The sequence below is a fragment of the Taudactylus pleione genome, unplaced genomic scaffold (assembly GCF_031769625.1).
Source record: "Taudactylus pleione unplaced genomic scaffold, aTauple2 ptg000129l, whole genome shotgun sequence".
Classification (NCBI taxonomy): Eukaryota; Metazoa; Chordata; class Amphibia; order Anura; family Myobatrachidae; genus Taudactylus; species Taudactylus pleione.
The window spans coordinates 3,526,806-3,545,619 of NW_028284531.1; the positions used below are offsets into that span (position 1 = coordinate 3,526,806).

At 38.9% G+C, this 18,814-nt stretch overlaps 1 pseudogene; it reads right to left on the reverse strand.

Moving 5' to 3' along the window:
• Window positions 1–5,195: 5,195 nt before the first annotated feature.
• LOC148523587 (uncharacterized) lies at window positions 5,196–15,610 on the reverse strand (annotated as a pseudogene).
• Window positions 15,611–18,814: the final 3,204 nt, after the last annotated feature.

The following is an 18,814-nucleotide window of genomic DNA, read 5'->3' on the forward strand; positions in this document are numbered from 1 at the left end:
TTTCCTTCTTATAAAGAATACCCATATACTTGTCTGGGAATCCGGATTCGGGAATATCAGACCACTGGATGACTGCTGAAGGCAATGCACCCGGGTATAACATCCATTCCCTCATGCTTTTAACAGTGCCTACCTTATAGGCCTTTTTTGGTACGGAGGAATTCCCTAACGGTTTTTTTTTATATATATTTGCTTATACTGTTAATAAATTTACACGATGAGAGGTCGTTTGTATTATGGTTATTTTGGAGGTTTCCCCCTTGCTTGATGTGGATCAAAGGACTGTTTTCAGCACAACCTAAAGTCCAATCTAGAAGCAAATAAGGACCTAAAGATAACTTTATGTGCACTTTCTTCACCTTTATAAGGTGAGCATTATTCTGGATATAGGAGCTTCACCTTTTTACAAGACGTCACTACAAATATACATCATTTGTGTGTGTTTGTTTGTTCTCTTTTTTCTATACAAGATAAATACTCTATATATCAGCGTTTGGTGGCCTTCCCCTACTTGTTGTAAAAGTACATAAACAATTGAGCAGAGTAAGAAAACAGTGACTTACAGTACAAGTCAATGCAGGGCAAGAACAATGTATATAAACATTGCTGCGACAATGGTCATAACACTCAAATAAATAGTACGGTAGCAGAAGTCAAGGATTAGGTTCCGTAAGTAATAGTAAGGGAGGGAAGTTCTGACCACAGTGCTGATATGTGTGTGGACACCTATACAATCATACTTGCAACATTTGATCCCCGACTGCCAAAATATCATAAGGAAATTATTGTACCACCCACAGAGGCGGTGCTGCTGCTGCTGGTGTAGAACAGTGGAAGGTGCATACACACTGCACTTTTGGTCCGAATCGGATGAATATTAATCTGCACATAAGATGCGATCCTTCAGTTCAACCAAAACATGAGCAAAGGTGCGTACACACTCTTGCGATATTGAAAGGGAATCAGTATGTAATCCCGGTGGCTGAATAGCCGTCGGATCAAATACTGACAGTGGAAGACTGACGGATCAAAATCCCGACTGGGGCTGGAAAGCACCATAACCCTCCCCTCTCCCTACCCTAACCCTCCCTTAGTGGTGCCTAACCCTAACCTCCCCCATTAGTGCCTAACCCTAACCCCCCCCTTCCTGCACCCTAAACCTAACCCTACCGAGGGGGAGTGCCTAACCCTAACCCCCCCTTTCCCTAGCCTAACCCTAACCCTCCTGGGGGGGTGCCTAATCCTAAATCCCCACAGGGGTTCCTAAACCTAACCCTCACCCCTCCCCCGCACTCGGCTAGAACCTAAGACACCCGGCTTACCTTCATTCGGAATACCTGGCATCTGGATTTCGGCGTGGAGCTAATGATAGGCATCAGGATTTTGACGCCTATCTCTAGTCCCATGTCGGGTATACAGCACCAGGATTCCTCACTACATCCCATTGAAAGAATGAGTTGAAATCTAAAAAAAGGCCCGATGATTGTATAGGTGTGTACTGAGCTTTAGGAGAGGCTCCCGCCCTGCCTGTGTCATATAATGTCATATAATTTGGTCTAGTACAACTGCGTGGTAGAGCTTTGCTTTCTGCCAAGATTACAAACCGGTGACAAGATGCTGGAAGTCAGGAGGAAAACCATGGTATGAGAAACTCCCCATTATTATTATTATTATTATTATTATTATTATTATTAGTATTATATTTTATTTATAGGGCACCACAAGTGTTCTGCAGCGCCGTACATACAGTAAAGGGTACACAGAACATTAAATTACAATACAGTAACCAAATTATAAACAGAACACAAGTAACAATTAGCAACACAATTCTCCATACACAGTACAGCTCTGAAGGTGAAGGCTGTCATAGAAGTGCTAGAGAAGAAGGCTGTGATACAGTGTTGAGGAGGATCCTGCTCGTAGGAGCTTACAATTTAGGGCCCATCCCCATCACATGACCCAACTGTAGCACCAGCACCAGCTGTGTCACTGAGCTCAGTTACCTGGTGATGAATTTCACAAGTCACCAATGCGAGCTGTGCTGAAGCTGGTGCCGTCACTATATTTGTGGCAATTATTGTGGCATTGAGGTCTGACCTAGCTGGCTGCCAAACTGCATACAGTAACAGTTAAACAGCCTTTAATAAAAATAATTAAAACAGGACATGATTAAATTAAGTGGCATTAACAATGGCTTTTCAACAGGATCTGCAAATGTTTTGGCATTTCAAACCACTGTTTAAGGCTGTAAGCAGGGGCAAATGCAGGATTTTTGGGGGAGGGTGCCAAATGCATGATTTGAAACAAAGCAAGAAAAAAATTCTGTTGTCAAATTTTGGGCTCTTACGCTGTTACAGTAGTGACCCGATTGCTGTTTCAGAGGCATCTACTTCTAAAGTACAAGGATATTGTGGATCCAGATGGTTCAGAACAGAAGCAGACTGAAAAGCTTTGTTAAGTTGGCTAAAGACCTCACTCACTCCGTCAGACCAAAGGAAGGTGATGCCCTTTTGGGTTAAAGCAGTCAGTGGTTGAACAATTTTGGAGAAGCCTTTCATAATGCACTTGTAATAATTAGTAAACTGCAAAAAGCATTGAATGGATTTTACATGATGAGTTTCTAACCAATTTTCAATTTCTTGAATCAATACATCATCTATCTCTTTAGCTGATACAATGTACAATGTGCGAACCGCCGAAGTGGTGTCAACGCACGTTATGTGCGCTGATACCGCTTCTCCCTCATATATTATTGAGAGGCTGGGTGGTAAATGATTTTTTAGGCATTGAGAATTCAAAGTAACTTTCTGAAAGTTGGTCATTTACTTTTAAAGAAACCTGTTCGTTCCTCTGTGGCCATAGTTAAAGTAACATCCTCAACCTTGCGTTCTTCTGCAACATCCAAATTACTCACAACTGCTGGCTTTTCTCTGCTGCATTGACTTGTTGGACCAGCTCTCATGGTATTCAAACAGTACTTATTTACTACCTTCCATCTTCTCACAAACTAACTGAGCTGTATTACAAGTTCCGACTTAGTTGTATAAAGTCACTGGCTCAGGTACAAAAGCACAACTCTCTAAGGGCTCTATTTACTACAATCCACTTTTAAAATGCGGTTGTAGTGTGATATTACCGACAGAATTTGCATTGCAAATTCAGGCAATATCACAGGGATTTATTAAAAGTCCCTTGCAGGGACAGAGCATGCGATAAAGCTCTGTCCCTGCGAATCCTCTCTGCAGCCTTATCACTGTATTTTTTAGAAAAAATATAGTGACAAGCTGCCGCGCATGCGCCAACCAGCCGCCACTACACCCCCCCCCCCTGCCTCCCCACCTCGACCCCACCTTACTTCTACTTATCTCTGGTCAGGTCATCGGTGCTCTGGTTTGTTTAGACCACATAGCTGATCACTGGGGTCAGCTCCCGGCTCTGCTCTGTCTGTTAGAGCAGAGCAGGAGTCCGGTAACCGGGGGAGACCCTGAATAACGCCACCTCCAGGTCTCATTAGTATCAAAGGGCTTCCCCCGGTATTTTTTCACATTTTATTTTTAGTAACTTTGGCCAGATCACATTTCCCATTACAATTATGGGAAATGTGACCTGTTTACTAAAAATATGTGATAATTAGGGCTTGGAGAAGAATTTTACAAATTCTACTCCAATTGTAAATATAGGTGATACTAAAATAATGTGAAAAGGGTGTGAAAACACCCTTTTTTACTTTATTTTAGTAAAAATAATGTTAATAAATAGAGTCCTATAACTCTCTGCAACTCTTCACGCTTAATAAAAAGTTCCTGCAAGAGTTTGCTTTAAACTGCAAACGTGTCTGAACTGGTCATATTCATATAATTTTGGTCACATGTCAGACTTATAGGGGAATTCAATATATGTGCTAAAACTCAGTTTTTGCATTAATATCGCACCTATGACGTCATTATCGCAGGTTTTAGTTTTACACTGTATTCAATTTCAAAGACTTTTCGCAGGTTCGAAAAGTCTTTGAAAAAAAACGGGGATAACTTTTTACCACTGAATAGGTGGCGAAAAAAAGTGCAGAATTGGGGTTTAGGGGTGCAGGCTTAAAAAAAATAGCCTGCACCCCTGGGAATGACATTTTAAAAATAACTGTGTCAAAAAAAAAAAAATAGGGACACCCCAAAAAATGTATTTAAAAATTGGGGTGAAAAAAAAAAAATGGGAAAAAAGTGTTTAAAAATAGGGAAATAGGTTCAGGGCTATTCTGCAAGTATGCGGCAGGTGTATTCTAGAACAGGCTATTAGCGGCAGGTGCATAGTTGCAGAATTTTTAAAAACTTACTTTAGGGACATAAAAATATGCTAGTACCAATTTTCATGTACCCCAAATTTGATGGGCCCACTTAAAAAAACGAAAAAAACAACCTAAGTGCTCTTCTGCATCACTTCTTCAATGTCGGGAAAAAAACACCTGCTGCGGCTATTTAAATCCCTGACTTTCATTTACAGGCTAAAACGGGGGTACCCGTAGTGATCCCCCATTTTTTTACAACTTTAGGTGGGTCCTACCAATTTTTTAAGGAAAATTTCGTAACTTTACGCAAATACCACTTCACAGGCTCCCGTTTTCGTTAGTTTCATATTGAATACGGGGATAAGCGGGCGCGCGCCCGATACTTTATCCCAGGTAAAAGCTCCGATATGAAACGTAAACTTCGACAGCGAAGTTTATGTTTCATATTGGATTCCCCTCTTAGAGTCTTATCCTGGGAAGCCATAGAAATGTTTGTATGTCTTGTAGCTTTGCCTCATGGGACAGAAGATCATTATTTGTATTTGTCAACTCCATATCACCAACCTTAGGTAGAGCTTTATCATCAGAAACTCTAACCCTCTGGGAGAACTGCACATCTTTAAAAATAATGGGGAGCTGAAGGTCACTGCAAGGCATTTCAATTTCTGTAATGTTCGTTGGAGGAGTTTTTCAGCTTTGACTCACTAATAGTAAATGGACCAATCATATCAACATGGCCAAAATCAAATAGTGTAGCTCAACTTCTTTTCTTTTTCTGATTTTCCCACTTCCTAATGTCACTTTTCCTCAGCTGCAGAAAGCTGTTCTTCAAGCTGGCTCATTTTTTCCATTGCACTTTCCAACCAGTTTTGAGTCTGCAGATGATTGCTGTACATAGTTTCAAGTTTAAAAAGTCCTACATTTGTTCAGCTATATTAAATTTCCAAACTTTTATTTTACACTCAAGTTCTTGTTCTCTTGCTCTCATTTCCAACTGGAGATTGTGCAACTGTTTCTGCACACTTGATAGACACTCAAGGCTCATATTGTCTTCTTGCTTTTCCTCAATCACAACACATACATGATAAAGTTCTTTCTCCAAAACTTCACTTAGTTCTGCTGTTTCATGCAGAATTTCCTCTATAAATATATTTTTTTATCAAGTCACTCTGAAGTTGATCCCCAATGTTAGTGCATCTTTTTGAGGGGTTCACAATGATTTACCTATTTTTGACAGCACTTTCCGCCTGTTCCGACTTTGCAGCTTGCCGTTTTCGCGTGGTTTGGAATTGAATAGGGCGAATAGCAGGGGCGTGCACGATAAGATTCTGCGTCCAAAACACGTGATGTAGGCAGAAAGTTGGGCAGGTGAAACTTTATCACGGATGCAAAACTAATTGAATACCGCCCTTAGGGTGGTATTCAATTAGTTTGCGGTTCGCGATAAAGTTTCGCCTGCCCGACTCTCCGCCTACATTCGTCCAAAACACGCGATGTAAGCGGAAAGTCGGGCAGGTGAGACTTTATGGCGGATGCGAAGCTGCTTGAATTAGTTTGGTATTCACGATAAAGTTTCGTCTGATTGACTTTCCACCTACATCACGTGTTTTGAATGCAGGAAACGTAGCGTGCGCACCCCCGCTATTCACCCTATTAAATTCCAAACCACGTGAAAACAGCAAGCCGCGAAGTTGGAAAAGGCGAAAAGTGCTGTCAGAAATGAGCGTAAACCCCCCAAAAAGATGCACTTAAATTGGGGATCACTGTAGATGTACCCGAATATCCCTAATAAAGCTATTGGGGTACTTAAGTTGTTTCAGTAGCTTCTTATTAGTGTCTTTGCACAAGTGGTGAAGAATGGCATTGTGCAGTATTTTTGGGTGAAAATAAGTTTCTAAAGTGAAGTTAAAAAAATCGTAAAAAACACACCTGTTGCAAGCACCTGCAATCAAAAAATAACCTGACCCATCCTTGAAGACCCCCAAAAAGTTTATTTCGCTAGTTTTTATGCTTGTCCCCCGACTTTTTACTTTTTCACCCTCAAAATTAAAGTACATTTTTGGGGCGTTTTTAACTTTTTTCCCGGAATTTTTTGACACAGTTATCCTTTGGGGGCTGTCCCAAGGGTTCTGAGTGATTTCCCCACCTTTGCACCCCAAAATAAAAAATGTGCACTTCTTTTCTCCTGCTATTCAGAGGCGAATCTTTTTCACCTATTACATTGCATTGACTTTCCACGTACACGAAAAGCAGCTGGAATTGAATACGGAGATAAGTTTCCACCACGCGAAAAGTGATACTTTTCCACGGATCTCGGCTTTTGGCTTCTAATTGAATACGGCTCTAAGGCCCGTATTCAATTAGAGGTGAAAAGCCGCGATCAGCAAAAAACTTTCGCCGATGCGATGTTTTCGCCACTTTCCAAAGTATCGCCCTATTCAATTCCAGGACGTTTTCGCATTTGCGAAAACTCCATAGACAAAGACAGAGCGAAAAAGTTTCTCCACCCAAAGGCAGGAGAAAAGATGTGCAAAATCCCTATTTTTGAGTAAAATTTAAAGACTTGGTTCAGAACCCTTTGGACACCCCCTGACTAATAAAGAAAAAAAAATCTTAATACCCCCTAAAAAAGGCATGTAATTTTTTTGGGTGAAAATGTAAAAATTTTTGAAAATGGGATTTAAGTATTGGGTCGGGTATTTTGGGTTGCTGTATGGATGGGTCAGGTGTTTTTAGGGTTGCAGGTGGCTGCAGCTGGTGTATTTTTAAACGATTTTTCTAATACAATTTAGAGACGCATGTATATGCTAGGACCCATTTTAATGTACCCCCAAATTAACTATCGCAATTAATTTAAAAAAAAAATGCTTTCTATCATTTTTCCACACTTTAGCAAATATGCAAATAACAGCCCTTTGACTCAATTTAAAAAGCCAAATACTTTTATTAGGGCTATTAATACACTTCTATATTGATTCCTCAGGTCAGTTAGGCTTTTTAAGGGGTACAGACTGATTTCCCCAAAAGAACCTGTATTTTTCGCTGGTGTCGCTATTCGCTGCATTCGCACATATGCATTTTCGCCTGTTTTACAATTGAACAGTGTAAAAGCTGGAGCGCACATTGTGTAAGTAGGTGAAAAGCAGGCAAATGAGGCGAAAACATCGCGCTTATCACCGATCGCGGCTTTTCGCCTCTAATTGAATCCGGCCCTAAGAGTGATGCTGGAGCATTAAAATTCCTATTTTTCCCCAGAGCATTCATGGAGCTTCTCAGTGAGCAAAAAAAAAATTCAAAGACAAGAATTTGTATACTGTGGTGCACAGAGAGAAATTAATGAAATCTAACTTTTATTACATATATTAAAATACTGTTAATTAAAATGACTGCAAAATAATACTAAGAAGTGTGAATAAAGATAGAAATTGTGATTAAAAATTCTTGTGTGCAGGAATTCCACTATAAGAGTCTCTTTCATATATTTTATATTGTATTGAGGAGTTTATACTTTATTATCAGATGAGGGTGTGAGTAACAGACATCCCCATGGATTTACACAGTGTGATGTAACATCCACTGCGTGACAATGTTATCAAAATGAATGGTAATGTAACCCTACTTTACTATTAAATTAGGGTATTCAGACTATCTGTGTGTCTGCTATGCTTTTAGGCTAATTCTATAATGCCTCCACCCAAGCCTTGTACATACGATCGCTAGCTACCAGGGACTGGCTTGGGAGAACCCCTATCTGTTGGAGAGAGTGTTTGAGAAAGGTCATCCCCTTTTACCAAACCTGGTCATAGACAAATTACTGATGACGTATATCTGACACAAATACAGACTTTATTAGGCTGCAACGTTTCAGGACGCAGATCTTATGAAAGAGGGTTATACTGAGGATGCACAATAATATAATGCATAAATCACACAAAAATGATGGTCACATTAGTTACACAATGTAACATTAAACGACAAGCACATATCTACACTTACAAATGGATTAAAGAAATAACACTCTTACTACATACTTTAATATGGGTGAGGACTCCTATTCTATAATCTTTAGTTATATGCTTCCTTCACTAACTTAAATGTATATACTGTATATATATATGTATGTATATATATATATATATATATATATATATAACTGTATATAAACTCTTGGGTTAGAAACACAGTACCCACTCACAGCTTAGTTTCCACTCTAATAGTTTCCGTACCTATTGGTTTACTTTTTATAATACACTTAGTGTTACCACAATATTAGTAAATACATATAAATAACTATATTGTTCTTTAAAATAAATAATGGTCAATCCTTACCATTGCTTTGCTTCTTCAAACTAAGGACCAGAAAGAGATAATATATGGTAGCTAAAGTATTAACCCTTAAATAAATGGCTATCAGAACTTATTGATCCTCCAGGATCTTTTCTGTTTATAAGTTAGTGGGTATAGTAAGAAGAGAATATAGGGCTGTCAATGTGGAGAGATTACAGACCTCTCCCGACGTATTCCAGTAAGCACCAGCGGTTACTGACAGCTCTGACTGCTCCCCTCAGACCTTAGGTAAGCTCTCTCTCTGCTTAAAGGGGAAGAAATCTGCTCTGATCCCCCTACTCAATGGCTGCCACTCATCACTTCTCCTCATCTGCTATCCACTTTAGAGAGCATGGGCTCCGTCTCTCTACATCAGGTACCTGACTCAGGCTCCCGCCTCTTTCAGTCGTCACTTCAGGTCAGCTCTGCTCTAACTGACCCCTCTCTCCAACTGTCACTTCTTCTCAGTGTCAGTGTGCACAGTGAACAGAACTAGCTCTAACTGGTTTTAGGCATCCAGAACATTCTGGATGATTGTCCCACACCACCAATTATGTATTACACATATTATTACATATTTGTGGTACAATTATATTTATATTAACCATTAAACAGAGATAATAGTTATATAATAATACTTATATTTCAATTCTTAACACAGTTCATATAGTCATATCACCTGTTTGCTGGATTAACCCTAAATAGAGGTTACATTCTCCCCCTGGTGATCTTGCGTAGCGATGATTTATCAAGTAGCCTGATCACCAAATACACTGAAACCATTAACACATTATTTGAACGTTATCAAATTTCTTACTTCATATTTCCTCTCACTGCTCATTCAAAACTACTAGCAAGCCAATTCAACTCAATCATTTGGACAGTTGGCCAACTAGGGCCCAATTCGGGTTACAGAGCCTTCTTGCTTTTCCTTGGTGGTGTTCTTTTCTTCTTTTACTTTAGAATCTCCTTTTGTCTCTACTGTTTTACTTTGCTGTTTCTCTACACCTTGACCATGGATGGTGCTTGGAGATGCTGTGTTAATGCATATTTAGGATGTAATTCACTTTTATAATTATTTGGATAATGTTCCTCTTCTAGTGAGCCCTTTGATGATTTCAAATTTGCAATTTGTTGACTAGGTGGTTTGGTTTGTCTGTCGCTCCATTTAGAACTATGTTGGTAGAATGATTGATCATGTCGTGTATTCTGAGTGGTTCTCTGAGAATTTGATTTTTCATCTGCATTATCTCTTTCATTCAATGGTTCGGCATATAGCTCTCCTCCCCCAACATCACCTCTATTCCTCTGATAGCAACATGTACAATACAGTTGTCGATGAGGAGCAAATCGGCTTCCTCTTACAGGTACTCCACCAGGGCCAGTAACGTTTACTGCATTTACACCCTTTACTCCTTCTACTACTTCAAATTCTACTCTTTCTCCATCTCCAACAATATACAAAAGCTTCAGGGGGTTATTCTTTTTTATGGCTGTCCAATGGACAAATACATCGCTTCCAGTGTCATGCCTTTTAATGAAGCCATAATCTTTCTTTACATGGAACCAAATGACTGTCCCTGCTATTTTAGAGGGAACATACTGTGTCTTCTCCCTGTCAACTTTTATCAAAGTGGATTGTCTTGGCAGGGTAGCAACCACAGTTACAGTATGTAAACTGTGTTCTGCAATATCTTTTTCCATAGAAGGCCTACTGATATGGGTAGAAAGAGGAGGATTTATGGAGGTGGCAACCTTCAATGTTTCATTTTAAAATTCTAGTTGTGTCAGTCTTTCTTTCATCTCTTTCAAGTTAATCTGATTCTCCTTTCTAGTTTTGTCGCCTACTCTTAAGAGTTCGGACAGCTCGGTTACTTTGGATTCCAGAAAACAAACCCTGTCTTTCTGCTGCCAGGACCTTAGTAAATGTTGCTGCTCCTGCTCTACCCTATTTTGCTTTATATCTTGTGTCTTGGTTTCCATTTCTTTTTGACACTGGAGAAGTTCAATCTCAAGCTCATGGTTTCTTTCGTCAATTTGTATGTTGAACATCTGTTCTTCTTTAAGCTTCCATCTCAGTTCATCTAAGGCCTCCAACAGCTGAATAATATGTTTGTGTCGTTCCATTGCTATGTGTTTGAGCACTTCTTTTGGAGTCCGTACATCAATCGTAATATCTGCTTTTATTGCTTCCTCAAAGGAGGTAGGAAGCAGGAAACCAAGTCCTTCTGTTTATCTTCTGGAAGAGCCAAGACTAATTTTACATGTTTGTTAGAATCCTCAGCTTATCTGTCCCATCAACTTTTCTAGCTTTAATATACTTGGATCTATGTTGGCCTCCACTGGTTTACCTTTTCTTATACTCCCTTTTTCTTGCTGAATTTGTTTATTGCTACTATCTTATTCATTTCTTTTGACTGTTGCTACTACAGCCTCTACTTCCCTTGATATCTTTTCGGCCTGATCGAGAGCTGTCTTGTTGTGTAATGTGATACCAGGGGTCAGGGATTTAATACATTTTTCACCAACACTATCCTCATTATCATTCTGTTTGGTTTTAATCTCACTTCTTTGCCCTTTAGTCTTATCTTGCTCCCTTGTTTTTCCTTCTGGGCTCCTGCTCCCCCAACTGCTATAGCAAGGGCATTAAAGCCAACCTCTTCCTTATTCTTTTGCTTCTTTCCCTTGATAGTGGAAGTATTATAGGTTGTGCAGAGTCTGGATCCACAAACTTTACTGTAATAATGGGCGCTATTACCTGCTGGTAACAGACTGAGTATATTTCTCGATCTCAGCAGTGCACCTCCAAATGTAACCCTACTTTACTATTAAATTAGGGTATTCAGACTATCTGTGCATCTGCTATGCTTTTTTATATAATGCATAAATCACACAAAAATGATGGTCACATTAGTTACACAATGTAACATTAAACCACAAGCACATATCTACACTTACAAATGGATTAAGGAAATAACACTCCTACTACATACTTTAATATGGGTGAGGACTCCTATTCTATAATCTTTAGTTATATGTTTCCTTCACTAACTTAAATGTATATACTGTATATACATATATAAAACTGTATATAAAATCTTGGGTTAGATACACATTACCCACTCACAGCTTAGTTTCCACTCTAATAGTTTCCATACCTATTGGTTTACCTTTTATAATACACTTAGTGTTACCACAATATTAGTAAATACATATAAATAACTATATTGTTCTTTAAAATAAATAATGGTCAATCCTTACCATTGCTTTGCTTCTTCAAACTAAGGACCAGAAAGAGATAATATATGGCAGCTAAAGTATTGACCCTTAAATAAATGGCTATCAGAACTTATTGATCCTCCTTTACTTTAAAATTACATGTTCCATACTGAGAAGTTGGTTAGCATAACAATCACTGTGTGAAGAAAGTTGATGTATATATATATATATATATATATATATATATATATATATGCATATATATATGGGTTTATCAAGGCTGGATGAAATAATAGTTTTGTTATCTTCCTGCAGGTGATGATTGCACATGGGGATATCCTCCACTGAATAGTATTACAACCTAGATATAGGTGATGTGATACACAAAGTTAAGCTGCAGCTGTAGTTTTGAGGGGTATATACAATTATATGTTATGTGAATATTGTCTGTATATATCCTGAGTGAAGCAGGTGAACTCAGTCACATAATGTAAGGTCACAGGCTGTTTCTTAGGCTGTTGTACTTAGTGAATGCCTCAATGAGGTTATAGAAGACTTAAACCTGTCCAGGCTCTGGCTGAAGTTGACTGACTTCCTGGTTGTGTGGTTGCATTCTGTCACAGAGCCCCTGATATAATAGTAGTAAGCAGTCTAGTATTAGATATACACAGATGCTGCAGTATTATTTCACTAATCACTGAGGTGGGCTGCAGGGGACGTTTCTGCCTTCACAATAATGCCCATAGCATGATATGTTAGAGGATCTTTTCCGTGTATAAGTTAGTGGGTATAGTAAGAAGAGAATATAGGGCTGTCACTGTGGAGAGATTACAGACCTCTCCCGATGTTTTCCAGTCACCACCAGTGGTTACTGACAGCTCTGACTGCTCCCCTCAGACATTAGGTAAGCTCTCTCTCTGCTTAAAGGGGCAGAAATCTGCTCTGATCCCCCTACTCAATGGCTGCCACTCATCACTTCTCCTCATCTGCTATCCACTTTAGAGAGCACGGGCTCCGTCTCTCTACATCAGGTACCTGACTCAGGCTCCCGCCTCTTTCAGTCGTCACCTCAGGTCAGCTCAGCTCTAACTGACCCCTCTCTCCAACTGTCACTTCTCCTCAGTGTTAGTGGGCACAGTGAACAGAACTAGCTCTAACTGGTTTTAGGCATCCAGAACCTTCTGGATGATTCTGTCCCACACCACCAATTATGTATTACACATATTATTACATATTTGTGGTACAATTATATTTATATTAATCATTAAACAGAGATAATAGTTATATAATAATACTTATATTTCAATTCTTAACACAGTTCATATAGTCATATCACCTGTTTGCTGGATTAACCCTAAATTGAGGTTACAGTAATAATGTAGCTGCCTTCCAAAAAATCCTTTGATTATATATTGGGTAATGACATTCTCTAGGGTATTTTTCTCAGTAGAGTGGTCAGCTCAAATAAGGGTCACCATACAGCTTGTCCGAGTTAAAACAAACAAAATGTTTTAAAATTGTCAGGATACAGCAACAGAAAATTAAAAACAACCTACTGTAGCCCCCATTCAAGGTACTGCATCACTTCTTCAGCCCTAACTATCATTAGCAGGTATGGACCACTGCCCTTGTGGCCCACTTGCCTCCTGGCCCATCTTGGCCGACACAGCCCCACCTGGTCACATCCACTTTTAAACGTATTTGGGTGAATCCCACTATCACAGCACAGATTTGGTGGATTATCAACACCACCTAGCTTAATTTTACCACAATATATATGTATTATATTACAGGTTCATGTCCCCTTTTACTACCTCTGTCAGTTTATCACGTAAATATGTAATGAGAGAGAGAGTAAAGGGGGCCAAAAAGCTGTAATCTTATATATAATAAATATATACACTGTATATATTTATATTTATATATATATATATATATATTTATCAACTCAATTTCCAGTAACACCCACGCTGAAGATGAGTGACGGGCCCAGGAGTAGAGTAAAATGGAGCTTGGGCCGTCTGGTTCCTGCTCTGCTGGTTTGAAGCTACAGTGTCAGTCTAGATGATGTCATGAACACCTTTGAGACTGTACTGTAGTGAAGATCCATCACAGCCGCTGTAACAGAGCAGCTGGAGAGAACCAGAGTGGAGAGAGCGAAATGCTATACTTTGGTCTCGGAGTCCAGTAAGTAATCGTGGGGACAGTGTGTGGGGCCCTCTATGTGTGGGGACCCCGGGGAGACCGCTCCTGTTGCCCCGCCAGTATTCCAGCTTTGGTTGGATCAGCCATGCATTAACATAGGCATACAGTAAGTGCATGTTGGATCAGAATGAACAGCTTTCACATCTTCTTGAACTGAAGAAATTAAGGACTTTTTTGTTGGAGAGGGCATCCCTGTTCCCCCCTTTGTTTCACTTGTTCCTTTATATAACAATACAAAATTAATGAAAAAATGCTTTATTATTTTAAACATTTTTTCAATAGTCAATTAGTTTAAATATTCTACTTTGAAAAATATTTTTTTCTTTTTTTTAAAAAAAAAATCCTACATTAGTAGACCTGAAAGGCCAAATCTCTTTATTCTTACATCTTGTGCCAATATGTTATATATGATTCTTGCTAAATTGCAGCAATAGCTGCATTTTGATCAATCGGAACCTATGCTCCTGTGGTATTTTCTTGGGGTTTCTTTTAATGATTTTGTTTTAGTTAAAAAAATTAATGGCAAGAATAAAATAAGTATTTGAAACAAATTCAGCCCTGAAATCCCATTCTTTTCTTCATCTTAGCATTCTGTGTTGTTGGTTGTGATGGCTTCAAAACCTTCTCCCTCCACATTGATTATAAAATTCTGTATGTAAGAGAGCTGTAAAGCAAATATTGAAACAGTCTTGTACATACTGTCCCTTGGAAGAGCCAATATAAGGGACTAACATCATGTTTTTTAAAAGAAAACCTGTTAAACTGACTTTTCTATTGAAGTCCTAAAAAGCTATTTTACATCTTAATAACTCTTGCCCTTTGTTCATAATTATATTTGACCCATCTTGTCTATGGAACAGATGGAAGTAGGTTACTGGGACTTTGGAAGGTCAATGCTGAATTTATTTAAGAACTCAGCACTATCTTGCCAAGGCAATCAAAATGACAAAAATGACATAGTAACATAGCTGAAGTAGACAGTGTGTAATTTAGCAATAAATGGCAACAAAGACCCAACACTTAGAAGCTAATGAATAATTGTGGCAGCTATGAGAACTGACCGATGTGATGACTTCAGAAGGGGGTACAGCAAGTCAGCAACATTTATTATGTTGCATGGCAAAACATGCTGAATGGTACTAAACTACATTTGGAGAGTCAAAGGTTGCATTATCCTCCTCTTTGACTATTATCACTTGCATTACCGCATGTTCCAATTCAGGCCTGGCCAACCTGTGGCTCTCCAGCTGTTGTGAAACTACAAGTCCCAGAATGCTTTACCAGCTGATTAGTGGGATCTGCTAAAACCTTTGGCTATTGTAAATGGAGACACCAAAACGCAAACTCTAATACATTGTCAAAATATTAAAATATAGGACACTCTATGAAGATGTAACAAATACAGGGGCCTATTCATCATTGGAGGCCATATGGCCTCCAAGCCTCCAATGATGAAGTATTGAACTCGCTGCGAGGGATACTTACGTTTTCAATTCGCAGCCGACGGTAAACGTAACACCAGAGCAATTCATCATTGCTCTGGCGAGGGGACAGCTGCAACCGAAAAGCAGTTGTCCCCATGGTTAGTATCACAGCTACAGAAGTAGCTGCATTACTTACCTGCTCCCCGTCGTCCCGGTTACGCTTGCGTGACCTCAGGTCATGCATGCGCAAAGCCGCCGGGGAGGTAGTGAGGTGGCGGCGGAGGAATCCGCTTGGATCCCTCTTTGCATCCCCGGAACTACTTCCCATAGGAAGGAGCGGGGATCCGAGAACAAGCACCGTCTGGGGAGATTGGGGATAGATCAGTACACTCCAATTTATTTCCCTGCGGAGCAATGAGATAATTATTTTTGGTTGTATGTGTAGGAGAAATTGCCAACAATAACTCTATCGTTAGTTTCCATATGAAAGATAAAGTCATTTGCAGTATACAGATGTGTTCACATACATCTTACCTCTGCGCGCTACAAGTCGCATTAAACATAACGTGTGAGCACCGGCTGAGATGCTGTACATGCAGATACACCAGCAGTTGCACACAGAATATAGGCATGCCACATATCATTTTAATCAGCAGTAACTGCTTGTGCACCCTATTCACATTACTATGCCAACATGCATTTGAAGGTAAAATGCCGCATGTAAAAACGCTCAGCGCTACCGAGTCACGCCACAGTGCTGTTTATTGCGCAAGGAAGTAAGATGTATGTGGATACATCAGTAAGCAGCATATATATGCAGAATTACATATTGCAATACAGTAAATATAAACAGTGATATTTATTGTAAAGCTGCACACAATCTTTATTATTTATTTTTTATATGGTTTAAACTATGTTGAAGAGACAAAAAAACCTGCAACAATATAAAGTTTTGTTTCAAGCATTCTTTAACGCTATCAGCACAGACTATATAGGCCATGGAAGCCAGCAGTCACTCAGTCCCTAACAAATATGTTATAGAAATAATTACAGAGCATTTTCAGTTTTTTTGTTTCCATTCTATATACTGGTTCCATTTATATTATTTATGCTCTCGGGTAGCATGTCTCAATGTTGGTTTTTAATGTTTCCATTGTGTTCCTAAAAATGTGCTGAATCTTACATTGCCTGTGTCATTCCATAGCTCCAAACAACATTTTTATGGCTTGGGGAAGGAATCAATCTTTCGAAGCGTAAGCAAATTTAACTTTTCTACAGTTTTACAACTGCCAGTAAATATAAATAGCAGGGAAATCAAATAAATCGGAACATTGAAGAACTCTTGAAATATCCAAAGGCTTAGAGTGATATTCCACAGTTTGAAACACATGTTACATTAAAGCTTTCAAGTACATATCCCCTTTATTACTTCATTACTGCCAAATAAATTCAATTACAAGCAGAACCCCTGGAACAATGGCTTTGGAGCCAGAATGCAGTTGCAGTAACATATTACCAATAACAGGCACATTGCATTTATCATAATGCCATGCATGTTGAGACAGTCTCATAATATACATTACTGAGAAATGATAATATAGCTTGATAAAACCAAGCTCTTGACATTAAAGAGGGGGGAAAGAGTCATGAGGGAAGTAGCAGCTTGTGTGGAAATCATAAAACGCTGTAATGCTTTTGAAGAGCACTTATATCGTACTCCCTCCCTCCCTCTCTAACGCAATGGTATCAGAGTATATCATTTTAATTAAATTAGGTAATGGTAGATGGTTTTCAGATATGAGCGCTAATAGTTCTAGAATGAGAGCAATTAGAAGTCCCATAATAACTGTGTATAATTATAGATCACTTGCTTTCCAGCTAAATATTCCATTTGTTACAGTAGCTCTTGAGATTTGTAAAACAAAATGGGCCTCTCAATACACAATAGGGAGAAATTCAGAGCTTTGGGTTAATGAGTTACAGCACCCACTGACCCACTTATTAATAGTAGAGCCCTTGGTACTCCATAGTCACATGTTCCCATACACTTGACTAGAATAAAATGACATCTTGCTTTCTGATATGTGACTTACAGCTCTGCAGTCAGAGATAGGGTTTGGGCTTTTCATTCGCTAGTTAAAGATGCTATAAGATGTTATTATTTGCATGCATACAGCAATATAAAGATGGGATCCCAATTTGCTTTCTTTATATCCAGTTCTATGCTTAGGTCAGTTAAAAAAGTCTGAGGAAGTGGTACTGCCGCCTAATGAAGGCCATACACACTATCGGCTACATTTAATAAGCGGCGGTTTTGGTGTCATACAGAAACCGCCAGAGACCGCTGTCAATTGACGGCGGCTTCTATTTCTAATTGACAGCATTTACTAAAGGTCGGTTTTGATGTCTAAACTGAATCCCCCATCAATCCCAGACGGTTTCTAAACGACAACCAGCCATGGCGAGTTCTATTTGGAAGTGGTTTCTGTTCTATTTCACTGTGACTTCTATTGAAAATACTGCAGATTAGAATCTATTCTATTCTTATCAATTTAATAGTGCTGTTATAGAAAGAACATTCACCTGACGTCATAGAAACAGAACACTGTGAAATAGAAGCTATTCTATTGATAGTCATTCATTTGTGTTACTCTATTTGTTATCGAAAGCAACAAACTATTTTTAACATAGAAACAGACCACAGTGGATTAGACGCTATTCTATTCATATTCATTTAATTTTGCTTTTGCAGAAACAGTATTCACCTGACATCATAAAACAACAGACAGCCGGCTACTTTTACTTTGTGAGTCTGTGAGGAGTGTAAATGGAGAAGGAGAAAGTTGTAGGAAAGTATAAGGAGAAAGAAATAAAGTGATTGCTAATCGTGGTGATTTTTTTTAATATAAGTTGGTTTGTTTCTTGGTCTGAATTTGTTTTATATTTTTATTTGTTTTTGTATATTTGTTAAAGTCCAGTCATGTCTAGTGAGAGACATCATAATCTTCTATAGTCCAATTGGATGATATTCCTGTCAAAATTGCCTATTAAAATCAATTAATTACCTGCTGTTTCAGCAAACATGCCTGTCTGAGGATAGTGATTTTTTTCGGCGGGTTTGCTGCCAGTTTTATGGTGATTTGGAAAACCCCAGCTTGATAAATCAGGGGTTTCTATAATATTCTATTCTATTCTATTCTTTCTATGTTCTAAAATATCGATGGTGCTTTGGTATTCAATTCTGTTCTATTTTGTTCTAAAGTGTGCTTTGACAGCAGTTTAGCAGTGGTTTTGGCATTAGTAAATATTCTGCGGATAGCAAAACCGCCTCCAAACCAAACTTTGCCCATGGTTCTGATGC